This window comes from Salvelinus sp. IW2-2015, unplaced genomic scaffold, assembly GCF_002910315.2.
Source record: "Salvelinus sp. IW2-2015 unplaced genomic scaffold, ASM291031v2 Un_scaffold1476, whole genome shotgun sequence".
Classification (NCBI taxonomy): Eukaryota; Metazoa; Chordata; class Actinopteri; order Salmoniformes; family Salmonidae; genus Salvelinus; species Salvelinus sp. IW2-2015.
The window spans coordinates 183936-207383 of record NW_019942933.1 but is presented as its reverse complement, the minus strand read 5'-3'; the positions used below and the strand labels follow the sequence as shown (position 1 = coordinate 207383).

The following is a 23448-nucleotide window of genomic DNA, read 5'->3' as shown; positions in this document are numbered from 1 at the left end:
CTTCTGTCCCACTGGAATTGTGATACAGTGAATTATAAGTGAAATAATCTGTCTGTAAACAATTGTTGGAAACATTTCTTGTGTCATGCACGAAGTAGATGTCCTCACCAACTTGCCAAAACTATAGTTTGTTAACAAGAAATTTGTGGAGTGGTTGAAAAACGAGTTTGAATGACTCAAGCCTAAGTGTATGTAAACTTCCGACTTGTAGCTGTCTGCAAATAAAAAATCTACATCCCCCTCCGCAAATTTTCCGTTGGCACCCATAAATAAGAGCAACTGGGAATCGGAGATAGTTCCTGTTAATCTGCATTCTTGTAGTACTTAGGTAATGAATGAGTTCCACCAGAKAGGAGGTCACTTTCACTTTCAGTGTCTGCAGCCTTTAAATAACCTGCTGCTTGGTGATTTTGACATCATTGGTTTGCAGAGGATCCTTGACTGTCAGCAAAACTACGAGTATATGTGAGTATCAAGCCTGACTTTAAACTGAGTACTGATTTCCAAACCCACAGGTATTCAAACTCTTCGCTGGTTGATCTAATCCTGACAAATTAGCTCCATAAATACTTGGCCTGTGGTGTCTTTACAAATGATCTCAGCGATCACTTTCCTATTGTTTGTACTAAAGATACCAAACTGAAAAACTCTGATCGTTGTATAAATATGAAGAGACATTTATAAAATTTCTCACCCCAGGCATTCCTTCATGATCAATATTCTTCAGAGTTTATCTATATCAGCTGCATACCTCACCCTGATTTGGCTGTAGAATTGTTCTCATGTCTTATTATCACTCTGGCAGACAAACACAATAACAAACCTGTGTCAAATGATCTACTAATAATGATCTTCAGTCTGGACCTTGATATTTTGGACCAGGCATGTTAGTGCTGGACTACAATACAAGCCTGTAGAACAAGTCACTACTGTACTGGAGCAGGAGATCCCTGCATTAGAATTTTGTCTTAAGATGCTGTCAAACTATTTACTATTTATTATTGTTACAGATCATTATTGGAAGAAAAATGGTTTATGATGACAAAATGTGTTGTATTTTGCTATTGACATGACAAGGAATAGCATCATAGAGGTTAAATAAGTATTAAAGATGATCAACTTGTATCAACCATTTACTTTGAAGCGATCTTGTGAAACCACTTGACCATGGACTGCCCAATGTGCCTCGTTAACAACGCCGACGGAGAGCTTTGCGTAGAACCAGAGGCCATCYACTACCTGATGGGACTGAAACAGCGAGTTGTAGTTGTGGCTGTGGTCGGGCTGTATCGCACCGGAAAGTCCTACCTCATGAACAAGCTGGCTCAGAYGAAAAGAGGTGAGAGACAAATATATCTTACTTTACAAACAGGTTTGGACATCATCTGTGCCTCAAAGTCTTTTTTGGTAACACTGTACATTAAGTTTCCCCTAAAACTCTGTAACTACACAGTAATAACTGTAGAAACAATAGGACAGGGATTCTTGAAACTCGTACAATATTTGTATGGCAGGAAGACATTAACTGTGCTTAACCTCTTAGATTTAATGGCAAAATGTTGATTTCCGCCAAACTAGACATACCCAAAAGTAACTGCTATTCATGTGTAAGTACATGATTCTGAAAACTTGGTATATTTGAAAAGAAGAGATATGGGAGATTATAAGGAAATGATCAGAAGATAAATAGGAGTTACATAGTTCAGAATACACAAGATAAAGCACACACAAAATAATTGTTGATTTTGTATTTTGAAAGTCATCTTTCATTGACAAGCTATAAGTGAATTATTGATTCCCAGAGCTGGAAACACATCAGAAGGCATCCACATCATGTGAACAATATCAGAAACAAAATGGGATTGATAGACCTAACAACTATAAATGGGCAGATGTTTTAGTTAAAGGTGTCTGGTGTGGTCACGGGACGTTTCCAAGTGTCCCTAAACCTCTCCAAACTGGCATATGTCTGTAAATTAGATCATTCCAGTGCTATTACATATCTGCAATCTTTAAATGCTATTTGTTCAGTATAAAAACACAATATCTACCATATTTCTACCATATMTTTTATTTWATTTAACCTTTATTTAAGTKAGTTAATGTTACCGATGTGAAATGGCTAGCTAGTTAGTGGGGTGCGCGCTAATAGCGTTTCAATCGGTGACGTCATTCACTCTGAGACCTTGAAGTAGTTGTCCCCTTGCTCTGAAAGGGCCACGGCTTTTGTGGAGCGATGGGTAACGATGCTTCGTGGGAGGCGGTTGTCTATGTGTGCAGAGGGTCCCTGGTTCGAGCCCAGGTAGGGGCGGGGAGAGGAACGGAAGCAATACTGTTACATTAAGAACAAATTCTTATTTACAACGACGGCCTACCAGGGAACAGTGGGTTAACTGCCTTGTTCAGGGGCAGAACCTCACTCAAACTGTGGTGGTGTTATGGGGTATCCAGGGTACATTCATGTGCCCTTTCAACCTTTCAAAATTGTCAGAATGTGGTAATTGCACTGTTTTTGGACACTGGATGTGCCTAAATGTTATTGTTCACCATAAAAACTAAATTTCTACAACACCAACCTCTCTCAAACGTTGTGGTGGTGTCGGGGGACATACAAGGGATAACCAAATGGATTTTCAACCTCTCCAAAGTGCCTGAATGTTTAGCCTAGGCATATCCAATGTATTGGCCCCACGTACAAATMAACTGTTTACAAAAACAATATAAAAGCAACAGATATACATTAAAGAATATATCAACATGTCTTATCAAACACAAACTAGGTTACACATGTATCCTTCACTAAAAAAAAGTGCAAAAATAGACATAAGCTGAACTATTTACAAAATGGCGTTCGTGTTTGTTTTACATCTCAGGTGTAGATGATTAGATTTCACTTTCACCGTAGCTTGTCGTGTTAGTCTTTGAAGGAGGCCTTCTCTGCCAGGAAACAAAAAGAGAACTGGCATTTCGGACAGAAGATCTGGCGTTGCACCCTTTTTTCCTGTCTGTGTTTAGTGAAATGCCTGCAGTTCTTTATTTGTGTCTTTTGGCATGTGTGTTGGATAGTGGCACTCACCTTGAGTGGGGGGTCTTGTGATGGTTGTGAGGTTTCTTTGGGCCCACAATTCAGCCATTTCCCACACCAGCTGTTATTGGAAGGCCAACTGGGAGAGAGGGGTTTGACTTTTTGTTTTGGAAATTTGCTTGTGGAGAATGAAAACATTTACTGTAGCAATGTCCACAAAGTGGTAAAAAAAGTCTTATACCACTTCCTGGTCTTGTGGAGGACCTGGTAGTAGCCTATCAGAGCATCAGATAGGTTGACATGCCACCATGCTGGCATTGCAGTCCTTTACAGAAACAGGAATGGGGACATTCTTCCCTTTTCACCCTCCTTGAGACATGGTTGTTATTGAATGCCTTGTGTTGTGTGGTGAGCATGGTTACATCCCTAGTGTCCTTCTGTTTCACTAAAAGCAGCTTGTTGGGGAGGGGTGGCTCCCAAATGTCATCAGCAGAATCCTCCGCATTCTCCACTCTGTAGTGAATTAAATAAACTGATTTATTGTTGTAAGACACACAGAACTAGAGTTGACTAAATTTACAAAACAACATACCTGTAAACTAAAAACACCAAGCCTGAACTTTATCTGTACAGTTCACCTAATACCTTTTTTGCACTCTTGGTTAGAGCCTGTAAGTAAGCATTTCACTGTAAGGTCTACACCTGTTGTATTCGGTGCACGTGACAAATTATTATTATTAAACCATTATTTCAACAAGGTACACAGACTGAGACCAAGGTCTCTTTTACAGCTGGGTCCTGCGTGTAATGTGCATGTGTCAGCATATGGTCTCACAAGGGGTCTGAGGATCTCATCTCGGTACCTAATGGCAGTCAGGCTACCTCTGGCGAGCACATGGAGGGCTGTGCGGCCCCACAAAGAAATGCCACCCCACACCATGACTGACCCACCGCCAAACCGGTCATGCTGGAGGATTTTGCAGGCAGGCAGAACGTTCTCCACGGCGTCTCCAGACTTCTGTCACGCCTGTCACATGTGCTTCATGTGCTCAGTGTTGAACCTGCTTTCATCTGTGAAGAGCACAGGGCGCCAGTGGCGAATTTGCCAATTTTTGGTGTTCTCTGGCAAATGGCCAAAACGTCCTGCACGGTATTGGGCTGTAAGCACAACCCCCACCTGTGGAACGTCGGGCCCTCCATACCACCCTCATGGAGTCTGTTTCTGACCGTTTGAGCAGACCACCATGGCACATTTGGGCCTGCTGAGAGGTCATTTTGCAGGGCTCTGCCACGTGCCCCTCCTTGCCAAAAGGCGGAGTAGCGGTCCTGCTGCCGGGGTTGTTTCCCTCCTACGGCCTCCTCCACGTCTCCTGATGTACTGGCCTGTCTCCTGGTAGCGCCTCCATGCTTCTGGACCACTACGCTGACAGACCAAGCAAACCTTCTTGCCACAGCTCGCATTGTTGTTGCCATCCTGGATGAGCTGCACTACCTGAGCCACTTGTGTGGGTTGTAGACTCCGTCTCATGCTACCACTAGAGTGAAAAGCACCGCCAGCATTCAAAAGTGACCAAAACATCAGCCAGAAGCATAGGAAACTGAGAAGTGGTCTGTGGTCACCCTGCAGAACACTCCTTTATGGGGGTGTCTTGCTAATTCCTATAATTTCCACCTTTTGTCTATTCATTGCACAACAGCATGTGAAATGTATTGGCAATCAGTGTTGCTTCCTAAGTGGACAGTTTGATTTCACAGAAGTGTGATTGACTTGGAGTTACATTGTGTTGTTTAAGTGTTCCCTTTATTTTTTTGAGCAGTGTATGTTTTGTTTACTGAATTTTTATAATGAGTATTTCTGTATTTGAATTTGGCGCACAGGAGTTTCACTGGCTGTTGAAGAGGCGGGATGCTAACGTCTCACGTACCCAAGAGAGGTTAAAAGACAGTTTATCATCCAACCATATCCCTAAGTATTTATATGCAGAGACCTGATTAATTTGAGAACCATCTAAGCTCGTAAGTGCAAGTGTATTTTCAACCAACTTTTTGAACCTATTAAAAATCATAAAATGTGTTTTCTTTGCATTTAATACACGTTTCAGCTGTATAAAATACCCTTGTAATATCTTAAAATCTGTCTCCAATAGTGATAATGCCTGGTCAGCCGTTGAAGCGATAGAGTACATGACAGTGTCATCAGCATATAAATGAATTTGACACTTTCTTATCTCATCACCGATATTGTTTATGTAGAGAGTGAACAGTAATGGACCAAGTATAGAACCTTGTGGGACCTCTTTAACCAACTCCAATGGCTCTGACTGGATGCCGTCGACTCTAACAGCCTGACTTCTATCGTTTAGATAGTCATGAAACCAACGACAGGTATCCGATCCCAGTCCTATTGACGACAGCTTACCCAAAAGTATCGCATGGTCTACAGTGTCAAAAGCTTTAGATAAATCTATGAACAAGGCGGCACAGTACTTTCTATTATCTAGGGCATTAGTAATATAATTTACAACATGTACAGTGGCCGTAATAGTACTGTGTTTAGGTCTAAAGCCAGATTGATTACTAGAAAGAGTATTGTTAACAGTTATTAAAGATTGTAGTTGCCTATTCACCAGTGACTCTAGAACTTTAGCCAAACAGGAGAGCTTAGAGATGGGCCGATAATTATCCAATTCCCTACCATCACCTCCCTTGAGGAGTGGTAAAACAAAAGCTGTTTTCCAAGATTTAGGAATCTTTCCTACGACAAATGTTTGATAAAAAATATGCGTCACTACACCAGCAACAATAGGTGCCGCACACTTGAGTAAATATGGATCCAGATTGTCAGTGCCTAATGATTTCTTGGAATCTATAGCAGATAGTGCAGATAAGACCTCATCTTCTGTGACTTTTTGAAAATTAAAAACCGGATTACTGTTTTCCACATCAGCTAAAGGCCGAAGGGCTGAAACAATAGACCGATCAGGATCATGTTGGCCATTTTTCTTTCAAAAAGAAAACCAGCAGAAATAAAATGCTTATTAAAAACATCACAAATTTCAGTTCGGATTACTGTTCATATTTGAGTAACTTTTTTTTCTACGTTTCATCCTTGTTACTTTGCAGAGGCCACTAAACTCTCATGGCCATTGTTTATTTGTCCGCATTGTTCTATGTGCGTCAAATCAAATCAAATCAAACACTGACCCACGTATAATTCTAAAGAGAAACTATAAACACTTCTCAGAGCAAGCCTTTATCCATGACCTTTATTATTCAGAGCTTTTATCCGTAAACTGCATAATGGACCCAGATTTAGCGTTCTCTGTCTTTTCATACATTTTTACCTTCATGGCTGATAAACACGCCCCGTTAAAGCGACTTAGGGTAAAAAATCGAACTAATCCTTGGTTCTCCTGTGATTTAAAAATCTTTTTTGATCATTTTTGAATCTGGAATCATTGATGATCCCAGATTCCGATGTAATTTGCTTCGGCATGGAAGTCAAGGAGTTTCCTCGTTTAAGTGAATTAACAGTTTTCTATATTATGCGGGATCACCAGCAGACTGTCATAGCATCAAGAAAATACCTAGATTTTGACTTTTTTATTCCTCCGGTCCATTTATTTCTCAATTGCCTAAAAAGCAGCCAATCAGCTGTTTCACCAGTTTTCCTCGCCAAGGCCCATGCTTGATTCTTTTGCAGAAAAATGATTTTCAAATCACAGGAGAACCAAGGATTAGTTCGATTTTTTACCCTAAGTCGCTTTAACGGGGCGTGTTTATCAGCCATGAAGGTAAAAATGTATGAAAAGACAGAGAACGCTAAATCTGGGTCCATTATGCAGTTTACGGATAAAAGCTCTGAATAATAAAGGTCATGGATAAAGGCTTGCTCTGAGAAGTGTTTATAGTTTCTCTTTAGAATTATACGTGGGTCAGTGTTTGATTTGACGCACATAGAACAATGCGGACAAATAAACAATGGTCATGAGAGTTTAGTGGCCTCTGCAAAGTAACAAGGATGAAACGTAGAAAAAAAAGTTACTCAAATATGACACAATACTTTATTTGCCATTTATTTCTAAGTGAATTTTGTCCCAATACTTTTTGTCTCCTAAAATGGGGCAACTATCTCCCCTTCCCCCCTAGCTCTGGTCTGCAGTAGTTCTGGTTCGCACTAACTAACTCTGTTCTAGGGCTTTGCTAGTAGTTAGCTAGTTCTGGTCCGTACTAACTAACTCTGGTCTAAGGCGTAGCTAGTAGCTAGCTAGTTCTGGTCTGCGTTAACTCTGGTCCAGCTCTGTAACAGTGTTATAGGCTGGTTTAATATTTATACTGTAAATGTCCTCAATAATCTCTGTTCATTTAGGTTTTGCCCTTGGAGCCACCATCCAGTCTAAGACTAAGGGTATCTGGATGTGGTGTGTCCCTCATCCTGAAAAAACAGACCACACCCTGGTGCTGCTGGATACAGAGGGACTGGGGGACGTGGAGAAGGTGGGGGGTCAAAGTTCAATCTCTTTACAATCCACATTAAAGATTCATATTCCTCTTAGATTACTAASCAAGCACAGTGAACACATATCTGCACAATCATCATGTAAATTAAAGTATTACTTAGTCAGAGATCCAATACATGTTGGAAGGCCCTAAAAATGGTCAAAGACTCCAGCCACCCTAGTCATAGACTGTTCCCTCTGCTACCCGATGGCAGCGTACCGGAGCGCCAAGTCTAGGTCCAAGACACATCTAAACAGCTTCTACCTCCAAGCCATAAGACTACTGAACATCTAATGAAATGGCCTCCCAGACTATTTGTGTTGCCCCCTCTTTTTACGCAGCTGCTACTCTCTGTTATTATCTATGCATAAGTCACTTTAATAACTCTATTCTACATGTAAATATAACCTCAGTTACCTCGACTAACCGGTGCCCCCGCACATTGACTCTGTACCGTTACCCCCTGTATATAGTCTCACTACTGTTATTTACTGCTGCTCTTTAATTATTTGTTACTTTTATTTCTRATGTTTTTTWYYMAWTTTTCTTAAAACTGCACTGTTYGTTAAGGGCTCGTAAGTAAGCATTTCACTGTAAGGTTGRCTGTTGTATTCGYCGCATGTGACAAATAAAATTTGKWTTGATTTGACGTGATACTTGTTTCAGGGGGATTCTAAGAATGATGCCTGGATCTTCTCCCTGGCCATTCTGTTAAGCAGTACTCTGGTCTACAACAGTCTAGGGACCATCGACAATGATGCTGTGGAGAAGCTTCAGTATCCTTTTGGGTCAACATTTCGCTCCATTCTGTGACATCTTGTGGACATAATCTGTTGTGGTATTTGATATGATAGTTTGCTTGTTTGTTAGGCTTTTGACAGTAATTTCAGCCGTATTAGTGAAAGCCTAGCTAATTGTGATGGACATTTTCATGAATTTGTATGTATATTTTTAACATTATTTAATTGTAGGCTAGACCTAATCACTGATATGGTAGATAATTTAAATGTTCATAATTCGCCAACTAAATATGTTCCGTTTAATTAAATATACAAGTTGCATATGTCGTATTTATCAGTACTATGTAGTAATTTATTTCTCTGGAAACTGTAAAGGGTTTGAGAAATCTCTGGATGCCGGTTCCCAGGATTGATTCTTAGTTTTAGTGAATATGAAGAGCTGATGTTTACTAAAACCAATGTCTGTGACTTTCAAATAAATGTATTTACTGTCAGTTGAAATCTAAAAGGAATTTTACTTATTTAGTTTAGTTGTTTTTCACTTCCCTGAAATTGAAGCTTTGGGAACTCTTGTATCAATCCTCAACCGGTCCTATAGATATGTGAACGAGCTGACAGAGATGATCAAGGTGAAGTCTTCCACTGACAATGAGGAGGAAGGAGAGGGCACCCAGTTTAAGCAGTTCTTTCCTAATTTTGTGTGGACCGTCAGAGATTTCACTCTAAAGCTCAAGATCAACGGCAGAGAAATCACTCCAGACCAGTATCTGGAGAATTCCCTGCAACTCAAGAAAGGTGATATTGATTATTATAAACCAGGTAGTTTGAGACCTAGATGCTGATTGGCTTAAACAGCATTCCAGCTGTGTGTATATCAGACAATATACCACGGTATGATGCAAAGCGTAGCGTTATGACTATAACTACTGTTCCCTGAAGGAGTACAACATACTATGGGGAGTCGCACTCTCGCGACTTTGGTTGAAGGATCTACAATCACGCCTGACAAGGCCAAAGAAGTCCTGGGACTGGGAGAGATTCTTCCACCACTCTTGACAACTGTGTGTCTGAATGTGGAGATGGGACACTTCATCTAACTCATATGTGGGATACACAACAGTTTTTACACCTGTGAACACTGTGGATCTCAGTTGAAAAACCTGTGTTCATGTYCCAAGGTTTGCCTAAAGCCTAGCCCACTCTGGGTACACAGGCTCCYGCGATCAGTGACGAGCCTCACTCGGTTTAGGCGGTAAGATGCGTTCCAACCGGCTGGCACCCAGCGCTGGAAGGCATGCATTACAAATAGACCTGGGGAAGATGCCTTATCATGGTTACCCTACCGACAAGTCATAGCTACTGGCGACAAAATACCTTGTAACATAGCTGGGAATGGGACAGACAGCTGTTGTAACAGACCGGTGCGAATCGTAATTGTATATAACTCCGAGGAATAAAAAGTGTTGAGCTGGAGACAGACAGCTCATTTGGGGGCTCATAGTAACCACAAAGACGTTGTGTGGGATAATAGGGTGGTCGTGTCCAACCCTGCTCGTTCCCTCAACTCCGCTACCAGCAACTAATCACCTATAGAGACCATAACCTGTATCACCAGACTCCAGAGGCCAGTGAGCTACAGGCAGGGATCAGCAATGAATCTCAGTAATGAGCCACCTATTGGGGAGGGGCGCCCCCTTGTGGAAAAATACCCAACTTCTCACTCTCACTCTGGAGAGATTGATATAGCCTCTGAACCCCGTTGACACCGTGGAACGTGGGGTAACAAAGAGGGGAACATTAAACATAGATAAGCTTCCAACATAAGTAGTGCTTCCACGAAACTGTATAACCTGCGTGAAGCAAAAGGGGAACTTGCAAGGTAGGCTAGCTTGCATCTTTGACCGATGCAGTCTATTTAGAATAATCAAGCAACTTTACCCTATGTATTCTTAACAAGATAGCTACCCCAGCAACTCCACCGTGGGCAGGTAGGAATAGCTAGTTATGTGCAGTGCTTGTTAACTTAGCCCAGTCTCAAATGTCCAAGTAGGAAACGGTTTACTGGGGTGGGACCGGACCGTTCATCAACATGTCTGGGAAGAGAGGTAAACGGTGCTTGACCGAGGCAGACACAGGCAGCGAACCTGGCTGCCCTCTACCTTCAAGTAGCCTCACCCTAACTGGCGACAGGAGCCAGGTGGCTGCGCGGGTAGGAACTCGCTTGGAGTCCCACAATCACACCGGCGTGATTTATTCACTTCAACACCTTTTTAACATTGTGTGTTTCAGCTACATACGTATTTTTTGCATTGTATTTGTTTATTCCTTCTGCATCCGCAGATACCAACCATTAACCTGTGTGATTAATGGGGACTGAGATAGAGAGGAGTTTGTGTGACAAGGGCTGATCCCAAAAATGGTTCTACTTACAAAAAAACGTCTGTAATGTCCGAACAGTTTGAGCTGCAGACTATTTTTTTTATTTCACCTTTATTTAACCAGGTAGGGTAGTTGAGAACAAGTTCTCTTTACAACTGCGACCTGGCCAAGATAAAGCAAAGCATTTTGACACATACAACAACACAGAGTTACATATGGAATAAACAAAACATACAGTCAATAATACAGTAGAACAAAATTAAACAAAAAGTCTATATACAGTGTGTGCAAATGAGCTAAGATAAGGGAGTTAAGGGAATAAATAGGCCATAGTGGCGAAATAATTACAATATAGCAATTAAACACTGGAATGGTAGATGTGCAGAAGATGAATGTGCAAGTAGAGATACTGGGGTGCAAAGGAGCAAGATAAATAAATAAATACAGTATGCGGATGAGGTAGTTGGATGGGCTGTTTACAGATTGGCTATGTACAGGTGCAGTGATCTGTTAGCTGCTCTGACAGCTGGTGCTTAAAGCAAGTGAGGGAGATATGAGTCTCCAGCTTCAGTGATTTTTGCAGTTCGTTCCAGTTATTGGCAGCAGAGAACTGGAAGGAAAGGCGGCCAAAGGAGGAATTGGCTTTGGGGGTGACCAGTGAGATATACCTGCTGGAGCGCATGCCACGAGTGGGTGCTGCTATGGTGACCAGTGAGCTGAGATAAGGCGGGGCTTTACCTAGCAGAGACTTGTAGATGACCTAGAGCCAGAGGCTTTGGCGACGTGTATGAAGCGTGGGCCAGCCAACGAGAGCGTATAGGTCGCAGTGGTGTGTAGTATATGGGGCGTTGGTGACAAAACGGATGGCACTGTGATAGACTGCATCCAATTTATTGAGTAGGGTATTGGAGGCTATTTTATAAATGACATCGCCGAAGTCGAGGATTGGTAGGATGGTCAGTTTTACGAGGGTATGTTTGCGAAATAGGAAGCCGATTTTTGATTTAATTTTTGATTGGAGATGCTTAATGTGAGTCTGGAAGAAGAGTTTACAGTCTATCCAGACACCTAGGTATTTGTAGATGTCCACATATTTTAAGTCAGAACCGTCCAGAGTAGAGGTCAACCGATTATGATTTTTCAACGCCGATACCGAAACCGATTATTGGAGGACCAAAAAAAGCCAATACCGATTATTTGGCCAATTTTTTAAATGTATTTATTTATTTGTAATAATGACAATTACAACAATACTGAATGAACACTTTTATTTTTACTTAAAATAATACATCAATAAAATAAATGTTATCCTCAAATAAATAATGAAACATGTTCAATTCGGTTTAAATAATGCAAAAACAAAGTGTTGGAGAAGAAAGTAAAAGTGCAATATGTGCCATGTAAAAAAGCTAACTTTTAAGTTCCTTGCTCAGAACATGAGAACATTTGAATGATGGTGGTTCCTTTTAACATGAGTCTTCAATATTCCCAGGTAAGAAGTTTTAGGTTGTAGTTATTATAGGAATTATAGGACTATATATCTCTATACCATTTGTATTTCATATACCTTTGACTATTGGATGTTCTTATAGGCACTTTAGTATTGCCAGTGTAACAGTATAGCTTCTGTCCCTCTCCTCGCCCCTACCTGGGCTCGAACCAGGAACACATCGAAAACAGCCACCCTCGAAGCATCGTTATCCATTGCTCCACAAATGCCGTGGCCCTTGCAGAGCAAGGGGAACAACTACTTCAAGGTCTCAGAGCGAGTGCCGTCACCGATTTTAAACGCTATTAGTGGTCACCCCGCTAACTAGCTAGCCATTTCACATCGGTTACACCAGCCTAATCTCGGGAGTTGATAGGCTTGAAGTCATAAACAGCTCAATGCTTGAAGCACAACAAAAAGCTGCTGTCAAAAGCACGAAAGTGCTGTTTGAATGAATGCTTACGAGCCTGCTGCTGCCTACCACCGCTCAGTCAGACTGCTCTATTAAATATCAAATCATAGACTTAATTATAACATGATAACACACAGAAACTATCATTTAGAAAACAAAACGTTTATTCTTTCAGTTAAATACGGAACCGTTCCGTATTTTTTATCTAACAGGTGGCATCCCTAAGTCTAAATATTGCTGTTACATTGTACAACCTTCAACGTTATGTCATAATTATGTACAATTCTGGCAAATTAATTACGGTCTTTGTTGGGAATAAATGGTGTTCACACAGTTCGCAACGAGCCAGGCGGCTCAAACTGCTGCATATACCCTGACTGCTTGCACGGAACGCAAGATAAGTGGCACAATTTCCCTAGTTTAATCTTGTCACTACAGGGTTTCAACTTCGACATTTTGCGTCTCCAAATTAAACTGCCTCGTACTCAATTCTTGCTCGTACAATATGCATATTATTATTACTATTGGATAGAAAACAATCTCTAGTTTCTAAAACCGTTTGAATTATGTCTGTGGGTGAACCAGAACTCTTTCTACAGCGAAAATCATGACAGGACATGCGAAGGTCAGAAAAATTGTCTCTGTTCTCAGATCAGTTTAAAGCTCTGTGTGTGCCCTATGGATCGAAATGAACTGCACCCGCCTTCCCCTGGATGTCAGTAACCAATGAGAAGTGGAATGGTGTCTCTACGTATTTCTCAGAGTTTATAAAAGGCAATGTAGTGACATGTACGTTCTTTTGGACGCTCGCCAAGGCGCAAGAGAGGACATCAGAATGGCATGTTGAATAGTTCTTGTTATCGGGCTAAGATATATCCGTCTGTGATTTAATTCAATATAGGTGTTAGAAACATCATAACGAAGTTATTTGAAACCGATTTATATCAGTTTATGCGAGTATATTGCTATTTTCGGAATTTTCGTAGTATTGCGTTTGAGGATTTGGACATGTGTGTGCCACGTAGCTAATGTTAGCTGCTAGTTCCGAAGTTGAAGTGGACGTTTTACAACAAAGCAACGATTATTTTGGACAAAAGGACACCTTGCCCAAGATTCTGATGGAAGCTCGTCCAAAAGTAAGAGCTATTTTGATTTTATTCCGTATTTATGTGGAAAAATGTAAACGCATTTTTCGGCCATTATTGCGGCACTAGTCTGGCTGTAACGCACACTGTATGTCTAGTAACGTTAATTTAAATCTAAATCAGCGGTTGCATTAATAACCAATGCATCTTTCATTAGCTGTCCAACCTGTATTTTTTTAGTCAATCTAATTGATAAATAATCGTAAACTTAGGTGCCCTTCCAAGATGGCGCCGGCCAGAATGCATGCCATGTTTTAACTGATTACATAGCATAACCACGATTTGTGATGCTAAATATGCACATTTTCGAACAAACTCTATATCATTGTGTAATATGATGTTACAGGACTGTCATCTGAAGAATTCTGAGAAGGTTAGTGAAAAAATTAATATATTTTGGTGGTGATAACATTATCGCGCTTTTTGCCTTGAATCAATGCTGGGGTGATGTTAGCTCATGTGGTTGCTAATATAACGATATATTGTGTTTTCGCTGTAAAACACTTAGAAAATCTGAAATATTGTCTGGATTCACAGATGTTGGGCTTTCATTTGCTGTACGCTGTGTATTTTTCAGAAATGTTTTAAGATGAGTAATTAGGTAATACACGTTGCTCTCTGTAGTTATTCTAGTCGCTTTGGGTGAGTTTTGTGATAGTGGCTGCAATGGTAAACTGTGATTTATACCTGAAAAATGCACTTTTCTAAAAAAACATATGCTATACCATAAATATGTTATCAGACTGTCATCTTATGAAGTTGTTTCTTGGTTAGTGGCTATATATATCTTTATTTAGTCGAATTAGTGATAGCTACTGATGGAGTAAAAAATGGTGGAGTAAAAAAAGTGGTGTCTTTTGCTAACGTGTTAGCTAATAGATTTACATATTGTGTCTTCCCTGTAAAACATTTTAAAAATCAGAAATGATGGCTGGATTCACAAGATGTTGGTCTTTCATTTGCTGTATGCTGTGTATTTTTCAGAAATGTTTTAGGATGAGTATTTTGGTAATTGACGTCGGTCTCTGTAATTATTCCGGCTGCTTCCAACGCTATTTCAGATTGCAGCTGCAATGTAGAACTGTGATTTATACCTGAAATATGCAAATTGTTCTAAAAAAACATATGCTATACCATAAATATGTTATCAGACTGTCATCTTATGAAGTTGTTTCTTGGTTAGTGGCTATATATATATATCTTTATTTAGTCGAAATTGTGATAGCTGCCCATGCAGGAAAAAAATGGTGGAGAAAAAAAAGTTGTGTCTTTTGCTATCGTGGTTAGCTAATAGATTTACATATTGTGTCTTCCCTGTAAAACATTTTAAAAATCAGAAATGATGGCTGGATTCACAAGATCTGTATCTTTCATCTGGTGACTTGGACTTGTGATTTAATGATATTTAGATGCTTGTATTTACTTGTGACGCTATGCTAGGCTATGCTAGTCAGCTTTTTTACTGTGGGGGGTGCTCCCGGATCCGGGTTTGGTAGCAGTGAAAGGTTAAAGAAAGTCATGTTAGCAGGCAATATTAACTAAATATGCAGGTTTAAAAATATATACTTGTGTATTGATTTTAAAGAAAGGCATGGATGTTTATGGTTAGGTACACATTGGTGCAACGACAGTGCTTTTTTTCGCGAATGCGCTTGTTAAATCATTAACTGTTTGGAGAAGTAGGCTGCATCGATTATATGCAACACAGGACACGGTAGATAAACTAGTAATATCATCAACCATGTGTAGTTAACATGTGTGTAACGGATTTCCTCCTCCTCTTCATCCGAAGAGGAGGAGCAGGGATTCGACCAAAGCGCAGCGTTGTGAAATGTCATATTATTTATTAAAGTAAGACGGAAAAACACGAAAACACTTTAACAAACTACAAAACAACAAACGACGTAGACAGACCTGGACATGCGAACTTACATACAACGAAGAACTCACGAACAGGAAAAATGACTACACAAAAGAACGAACGGACAAACAAACCGAAACAGTCCCGTGTGGCGCGACAAACACAGACACAGGAGACAACCACCCACAACCAACAATGTGAAACCACCTACCTTAATATGGCTCTCAATCAGAGGAAACGTAAACCACCTGCCTCTAATTGAGAACCATATCAGGTCACCCATTAACCAACATAGAAACACATAACATAGACTGCCCACCCAAACTCACGCCCTGACCGACTAACACATACAAAAATAACAGAAAACAGGTCAGGAACGTGACAATGTGATTATGTTAAGGTTGATTGTTTTTTTGTAGATAAGTTTAATGCTAGCAAGCAATTTACCTTGGCTTCTTGCTGCACTCGCGTAACAGGTAGTCAGCCTGCCACGCGGCTCCTCATGGAGGGCAATGTAAGGCAGGTGGTTAGAGTGTTGTAACCGGAAGGTTGCAAGATCGAATCACCGAGCTGCCAAGGTAAAAATCTGTCGTTCTGCCACTGAACAAGGCAGTTAACCCACCGTTCCTAGGCCGTTATTGTAAATAAGAATGTGTTCTTAACTGACTTGCCTAGTTAAATAAAATGTAAAAAGAAAGAAAGAAAGAAAATAGGACACAATCGGTGTCCAAAAATGCAGATTACCGATTATTATGAAAACTTGAAATCGGCCCTAATTAATCGGCCATTCGATTAACCTCTCTAAGCTAGATGGGACGCTAATGTCCCACCTGACCAACATCCAGTGAAAGTGCAGGGCGCCAAATTCAAATTAAATTACTATAAATATTAAACTTTCATGAAATCACACATGCAATACACCAAATTAAAGCTACACTTGTTGTTAACCTGTTATGGCTGCAGCCCGACACCGGTACACCTATGAAAACATCCAGCTCAAGTGCAGGGCGCGAAATTCAATTTAAAAAAATATATATATTTAACTTTCACACATTAACAAGTCCAATACAGCATTTGAAAGATAAACATCTTGTGAATCCAGCCAACATGTCCGATTTTTTAAAATGTTTTAACAGAGAAAAACACCACATATATTTCATGTTTAGCTCACACACCAAATAAAAAAGAGGACAGACATTTTTCAACAAGCACAAGTAGGGAGCATGCAGTAGGCCATGCACAACGCGCACGACCTAACTTAACCTTAGAACCACGCTAAATAACCTGAAAAAACTTACCTCAGATGACAGCTCCTATAACATTGTTGACGACAATAAAATCTATGTTTTGTCTCTAAAAATAAATTGTTGCATATTTTAGCTTATAAATCGAGTTTTACATTAACTGGCTACCATCATAGCTACCAGTCATGAAATCCGCACGGGATAGCCAGAGAACAATACGACACCCAACGCGTCAGCACGCCTAATAATGTTACACATCATAAAAATTTCAGAAGAATATATGGTGGATAGCTAATGAAAAGACAAAGATCTTGTGAATACAGCCAATATTTTTCCGATTTTTAAGCTGTTTTCAGCGACAAGACACAATATATCGTTATATTAGCTTACTATCAAGTAGCTAGCACAGCAGCAGCATTGATTCTACGGTAAACCGGTAGCGATAGCCACAGTTCGACAGATATTATGAAAAAGCATCCCATATGGGCAGTCTTATCTTTTGTTAGTCCCTTCCAATCAGAATGTTCTCCTGCAAGGGGTCCTTTGTTCAGACCGTCTTTTAATTTGGTATCCAGAAACGATTGTCCCTCTTGAATTAGCAAGCACACTGGCCGTCGCCGGGCGCCTAACCTCCTCCTCTTGACAAAATTTTCGCTTTATCTATGCTGGCGTTGCTCACGTCTAAAAGTCAGAATACATTTCAATAAATATAATTAAGACTATATTGAAAATACATACTTTTAGGATGATATTGTGACATGTATCAAATAAAATCGGAAGCCGGAAGATCAATATTCCCTTTAACGCGGAGGGTTTTTCCAAGGTAAGTCCGAGTTCCAGGTCCTACTTCGGCCCTCAGGAAAAAAAATAAAGTGCGCAACTCTCACATCCAAGAGGTTGTGTTCAAGTCCAGGACGAGAATAATAAATCAAGTCATTTCTGCTCTTCCACTTTCGCATGACACACCCAGGGGAAGGCGTATGACGTGTTTCTACAGTCCTAAGTGACATGCCCTTTTATAGACAAGCTCTTGAAGAGAGACATCGCTTTTGGAAATCTCAATTCCGGATAGGAAATGGGCTGTAAAAAGAGTTCTGTTCCACTTAGAGAAATAATTCAAACGGTTTTAGAAACTAGAGACTGTTTTCTATCCAATAGTAATAATAATATGCATATTGTACGAGCAAAAATTGAGTAAGAGGCCGTTTGAAAATGGGCCCCTCTTTCCAGTTATTCAATACGCCCCCTGCAGCCATAACAAGTTAATCCAGCCAACGTGTCAGATATCAAAAAGGCTTTACGGCGAAAGCAAACCATGCGATTATCTGAGGATAGCACCCCACCAAACAAACACATGACATTCATATTTCAACCCACCAGGCGCGACGCAAAACTCTGAAATAACGATATAATTCATGCCTTACCTTTCAAGATCTTCTTCTGTTGGCACTCCAATATGTCCATTAAAAATCACAAATGGTCCTTTTGTTCGATAAATTCTGTCGTTATATCCCCAATTGAGAAAATACACCGGTTCCAAATCGTGCAACATGACTACAAAATATCTAACAAGTTACCTGTAAAACTTGATCCAAACATTTCCAACAACTTTCCTAATCCAACTCCAATTTAAGGTATTTTTAAACGTAAATAATCAATAAAATTTAAGACGGGATAAACTGTGTTCAATACAGGACGAAAACAAAAGTGGAGCGAGCTTTCAGGTCGTGCGCCCCAACCACAACAGTACACCTCTAACAAACAGTACACTTCACTCGACTCCCAGAAAGGAAATTACTACTTCTTAATTTCTCAAAGGAAAAACATCAACCAATTTCTAAAGACTGTTGACATCTAGTGGAAGCGATAGGAACTTCAAGCCAGTGTCTTAGAAATCTAGATCCACATGGAAAATTCATTGAAAAGAGAGTGACCTCAAAAAAAAATCCTGGATGGTTTGTCCTTGAGGTTTCGCCTGCCAAATAAGTTATGTTATACTCACAGACATTATTTTAACAGTTTTAGAAACTTTAGAGGGTTTTCTATCCAAATTATATGCATATCCTAGCTTCTGGGCCTGAGTAACAGGCAGTTTACTTTGAGCACACTTTTCATCCGGACATGAAAATAGTGCCCCCTAGCCTTAAGAAGTTTTAGTCGGTCGACCTCTAGTCCAGAGTAGTGATGCTGGATGGGCGGGCAGATGCGGGCAGTGATTGGTTGAAGAGCATGCATTTAGTTTTACTTGCATTTAAGAGCAGTTGGAGGCCACGGAAGGAGAGTTGTATGGCATTGAAGCTCGTCTGGAGGTTAGTTAACACAGTGTCCAATGAAGGGCCAGAAGTATACAGAATGGTGTCGTCTGCGTAGAGGTGGATCAGAGAATAACCAGCAGCAAGTGCAACATCATTGATGTGTACAGAGAAGAGAGTTGGCCCGAGAATTGAACCCTGTGGCACCCCCATAGAGACTGCCAGAGGTCCGGACAACAGGCCCTCCGATTTGACACACTGAACTCTATCAGAGAACTAGTTGGTGAACCAGGCGAGGCAATCATTTGAGAAACAAAGGCTGTTGAGTCTGCCGATGAGGATGTGGTGATTGACAGAGTCGAAAGCCTTGGCCAGGTTGATGAATACGTGGCTGAGGTGCACCCATGACCAGCTCTGAAACCAGATTGCATAGCGGAGAAGGTACCGTGGGATTCGAAATGGTCGGTAATCTGTTTGTTAACTTGGCCTTCGAAGACCTTAGAAAGGCAGGGTAGGATAGATATAGGTCTGTAGCAGTTTGGGTCTAGAGTGTCACACCCTTTGAAGAGGGGGATGACCGCGGCAGCTTTCCAATCTTTGGGGATCTCAGACGATACGAAAGAGAGGTTGAACAAGCTGGTAATAGGGGTTGCAACAATTTCGGTGGGTCATTTTAGGAAGAGAGGGTCCAGATTGTCTAGCCTAATGATTTGTAGGGGTACAGATTTTGCAGCTCTTTCAGAACATCAGCTATCTGAATTTGGGTGAAGGAGAAATGGGGGAGACTTGGGCAAGTTGCAGTGAGGGGTGCAGGTCTGTTGACCGGTTGACCTATTATGACCCCAATATGAAGAGCTGAGACACTCACAAACATACACATGTAAGCTACACAAGAGTAGTTAGAAGCTAAGGGGTTCTTCTACATAGAAGATCATAGGATATCCCAGGACATAGTGTCTATAATACTGTAATAAGATCACATAGTTCCTGTCACAAACTCCACAACATTACTGAATAGTTGGATATTAATTTCCTACTGAGCTAACAATGTCTGTACTTACAGCATTTTTATAAATTCATTTTTTATCAGGTTTCTGTTAAGGCAGACCATATATATATTTGTTATATTTGCAATAACACTCACGAATTCAACTGTTTATGTCAAATTGTTCTGTTCTACTTGTAGCCCTGGTTGTCGTGAAAAGAAAATTGTAAAACACTTCAAGTAATAGTAATGCCTAGTAATGCCAATGTATGTGAGGCTAAACCGGTCGGTGACGTTGAAGATGAGGGAGGACGATTCTTTTTTTTTCATGAGCATGGCCTTATTTCTATTACAGCATGTTGCATGACTGTCATTCATATTCCATTCCACCAGTTCAATGTAACATCGATAGGTTTAGGCGGCTACATGATGAATGAATGAATGAAAGTTTACAACGTACAGTTGAAGTCTGAAGTTTACATACACTTAGGTTGGAGTGATTCAATCTCGTTTTTCAACCACTCCAAAAATGTCTTGTTACCAAACTATAGTTTTGGCAATTCGGTTAGGACATCTACTTTGTAAATGACACAAGTAATCTTTCCAACACTTGTTTACAGACAGATTATTTATCTTATAATTCACTGTTTCACAATTCCAGTGGGTCAGAAGTTTACATACACTAAGTTGACTGTGCCTTTAAACAGCTTGGAAAATTCCAGAAAATGATGTCATGGCTTTAGAAGATTCTGATAGGCTAATTGACATCATTTGAGTCAATTGGAGGTGTACCTGTGGATGTATTTCAAGGCCTACCTTCAAACTCAGTGCCTCTTTGCTTGATGTCATGGGAAAATCGAAAGTAATCAGCCATGAAATCAGCCATGATAATTGTAGATCCCCACAAGTCTAGTTCATCCTTGGGAACAATTTCCAAACACCTAAAGGTACCAAGTTCATCTGTACAAACAATAGTACGCAAGTATAAACACCATGGGACCACGCAGCCATCATACCGCTCAATAAGGAGACGCGTTCTGTCTCCTAGAAGTGAACGTACTTTGGTGCGAAACGTGCAAATCAATCCCAGAACAACAGCAAAGGACCCTGAGACAATGCTGGAGGAAACAGGTACAAAAGTATCTATATCCCCAATAAAAACGAGTCCTATATCGACATAACCTGAAAGGCCACTCAGCAAGGAAGAAGCCACTGCTCGAAAACCGCCATGAAAAAAGCCAGATTACGGTTTGCAACTGCACATGGGGACAAAGATCGTACTTTTTGGAGAAATGTCCTCTGGTCTGATGAAAAAAAATAGAACTGTTTGGCCATAATGACCATCCTCCTCCGTTTGGAGGACATCATTATCACCATATTAGCTAACGTCATAGTCAACATAGCTAATAGAAGTAAGGTGTTACTAATCCTGCTACATTAATGCAGTAACGTTACAGTTAACAGTCAGCAAGCAGTTTAGCAGTTAATCCAGCGGAACCCAGTGGCAATAAATTAATAAAACCAAAAGCTTACCTTGGAAGAGTTCCAGTGTTGGATAGACATTCAGCTAGGTAACATAGCATCCCTCTCTGTTTTAGCCGGTTGTTTGAGTAAGCTGAACAAGCTAGCTACATGTGCTAGCTAAGTGAAAGTGGAAAAAATACAACAAAATATAGCACTCTCTCTCTCGCTTCTCCTTTATTTTTAAAGAAATCAATTTGTAAAAAAATGTTAAACTATTGTCTTTCTCTTTGAGTCAACTACTCACCACACTTTATGCACTGCAGTGCTAGCTAGCAACTTCTTTAGGATCGGCGTCCATTCCACGGGAAGGTTGAGCTAGCATAGGCTAATGTGATTAGCATGAGGTTGTAAGTAACAAACACCATTTCCCAGGACATAGTCATTTCTGATATTGGCAGAAAGCTTAAATTCTTGTTACTCAAACTGCATTGTCCAATTTACAGTAGCTATTACAGTGAAAGAATACCATGCTATTGTTTGAGGAGACTGTACAATTTTGAACATGAAAAGGTATTAATAAACAAATTAGGCACATTTGGGCAGTCTTGATACACCATTTTGAACAGGAATGCAATGGTTTTTTGGATCAATCTAAAACATTGCACATACACTGCTGCCATCTAGTGGCCAAAATCTAAATTGCACCTGGGCTGGAATAATACATTATTGCCTTTCTCCTGCATTTCAAAGACTGTACAAAAGAATATATATATATTTTACCAGATCTATTGTGTTATATTCTCCTACATTTATTTCACATTTATTTCAAATGGTACCAAGAAAATACATATCCTTGCTTCAGGGCCTGAGCTACAGGCAGTTAGATTTGGGTATGTCATTTTAGGTGAAAAATGAAAAAAATGGGCAGATCCTTAAGAGGTTTTAATCTTTCAGTACTAAATTCATTCTCTGATCCTTTTATTGGGTTGACAACATGTCAGTTCATGCTGCAAGAGCTCTGATAGGTTGGAAGAGAAAGGAGGTATTATTGGGACGTACCCAAGATCTGCTTGTACTATAAAATCTAGTAATGCCAATGTTATCTTTCAGGTACTGGTAAAAAGATCAGTGACTACAACCTCCCGCGAGAGTGCATCCGGAACTTCTTCCCCTCACGCAAGTGTTTTGTGTTCCCCTCCCCTACAACTCTTGACAACATGCACCGACTGGACTCCATGGACGAGGCTGAGCTTTCTGAAAGCTTCAGAGAGGTCGCAGATACTTTCTGCCGCTTCATTTTCCAGGAGAGCCGTACGAAGACTGTTATAGGGGGACACACATTGACTGGAGAGAGTGAGTCAGATATCTACCTACAGTACAGTATGTGAAAATTGATACAGTTATTGATTCTGAATTGTATTGTGCACTAAATTCAAACATTCATATTTTTCCTCACACCTGTCTGATTGCAGTGCTGGGGCACTTGGTCACCACCTATGTGGATACCATAGCCAAAGGCAATGTGCCCTGTCTGGAGAATGCTGTGTTGGCCATGGCTAAAATTGAGAACCAGGCTGCTGTGAATGAGGGCCTGGCGGTGTACCAGAAGGGAATGGAGGATGTGAAGGCCTTATTCCCGGTGGACATCAATCAGCTGTCAGAGAACCACCTTCGCTCAGAGACCCAGGCCACAGAGGCGTTCATGAAGCGATCCTTCAAAGACGAAAATGGGGAGTTCTTGAAATCTCTTGTGGTAAGAGTCATCATTTGAGATCTGTGCCTGGTACACACAATGCACAATGCATACCGGGGTGCACATGTCTGAAGCTAGTGACAGTTCACACCAGGGTTCACATGTCTGAAGCTAGTATCAGCTCATACCAGGGTTCACATATCTGAAGCTAGTATCAGCTCATACCAGGGTTCACATATCTGAAGCTAGTATCAGCTCA

General features: G+C 40.6%; 1 pseudogene; it reads left to right on the top strand.

The window, feature by feature from the left end:
• The first annotated feature begins 368 nt into the window (after window positions 1-368).
• Window positions 369-23448, top strand: part of LOC112070967 (guanylate-binding protein 1-like) — a 30892-nt pseudogene continuing 7812 nt past the window's right edge.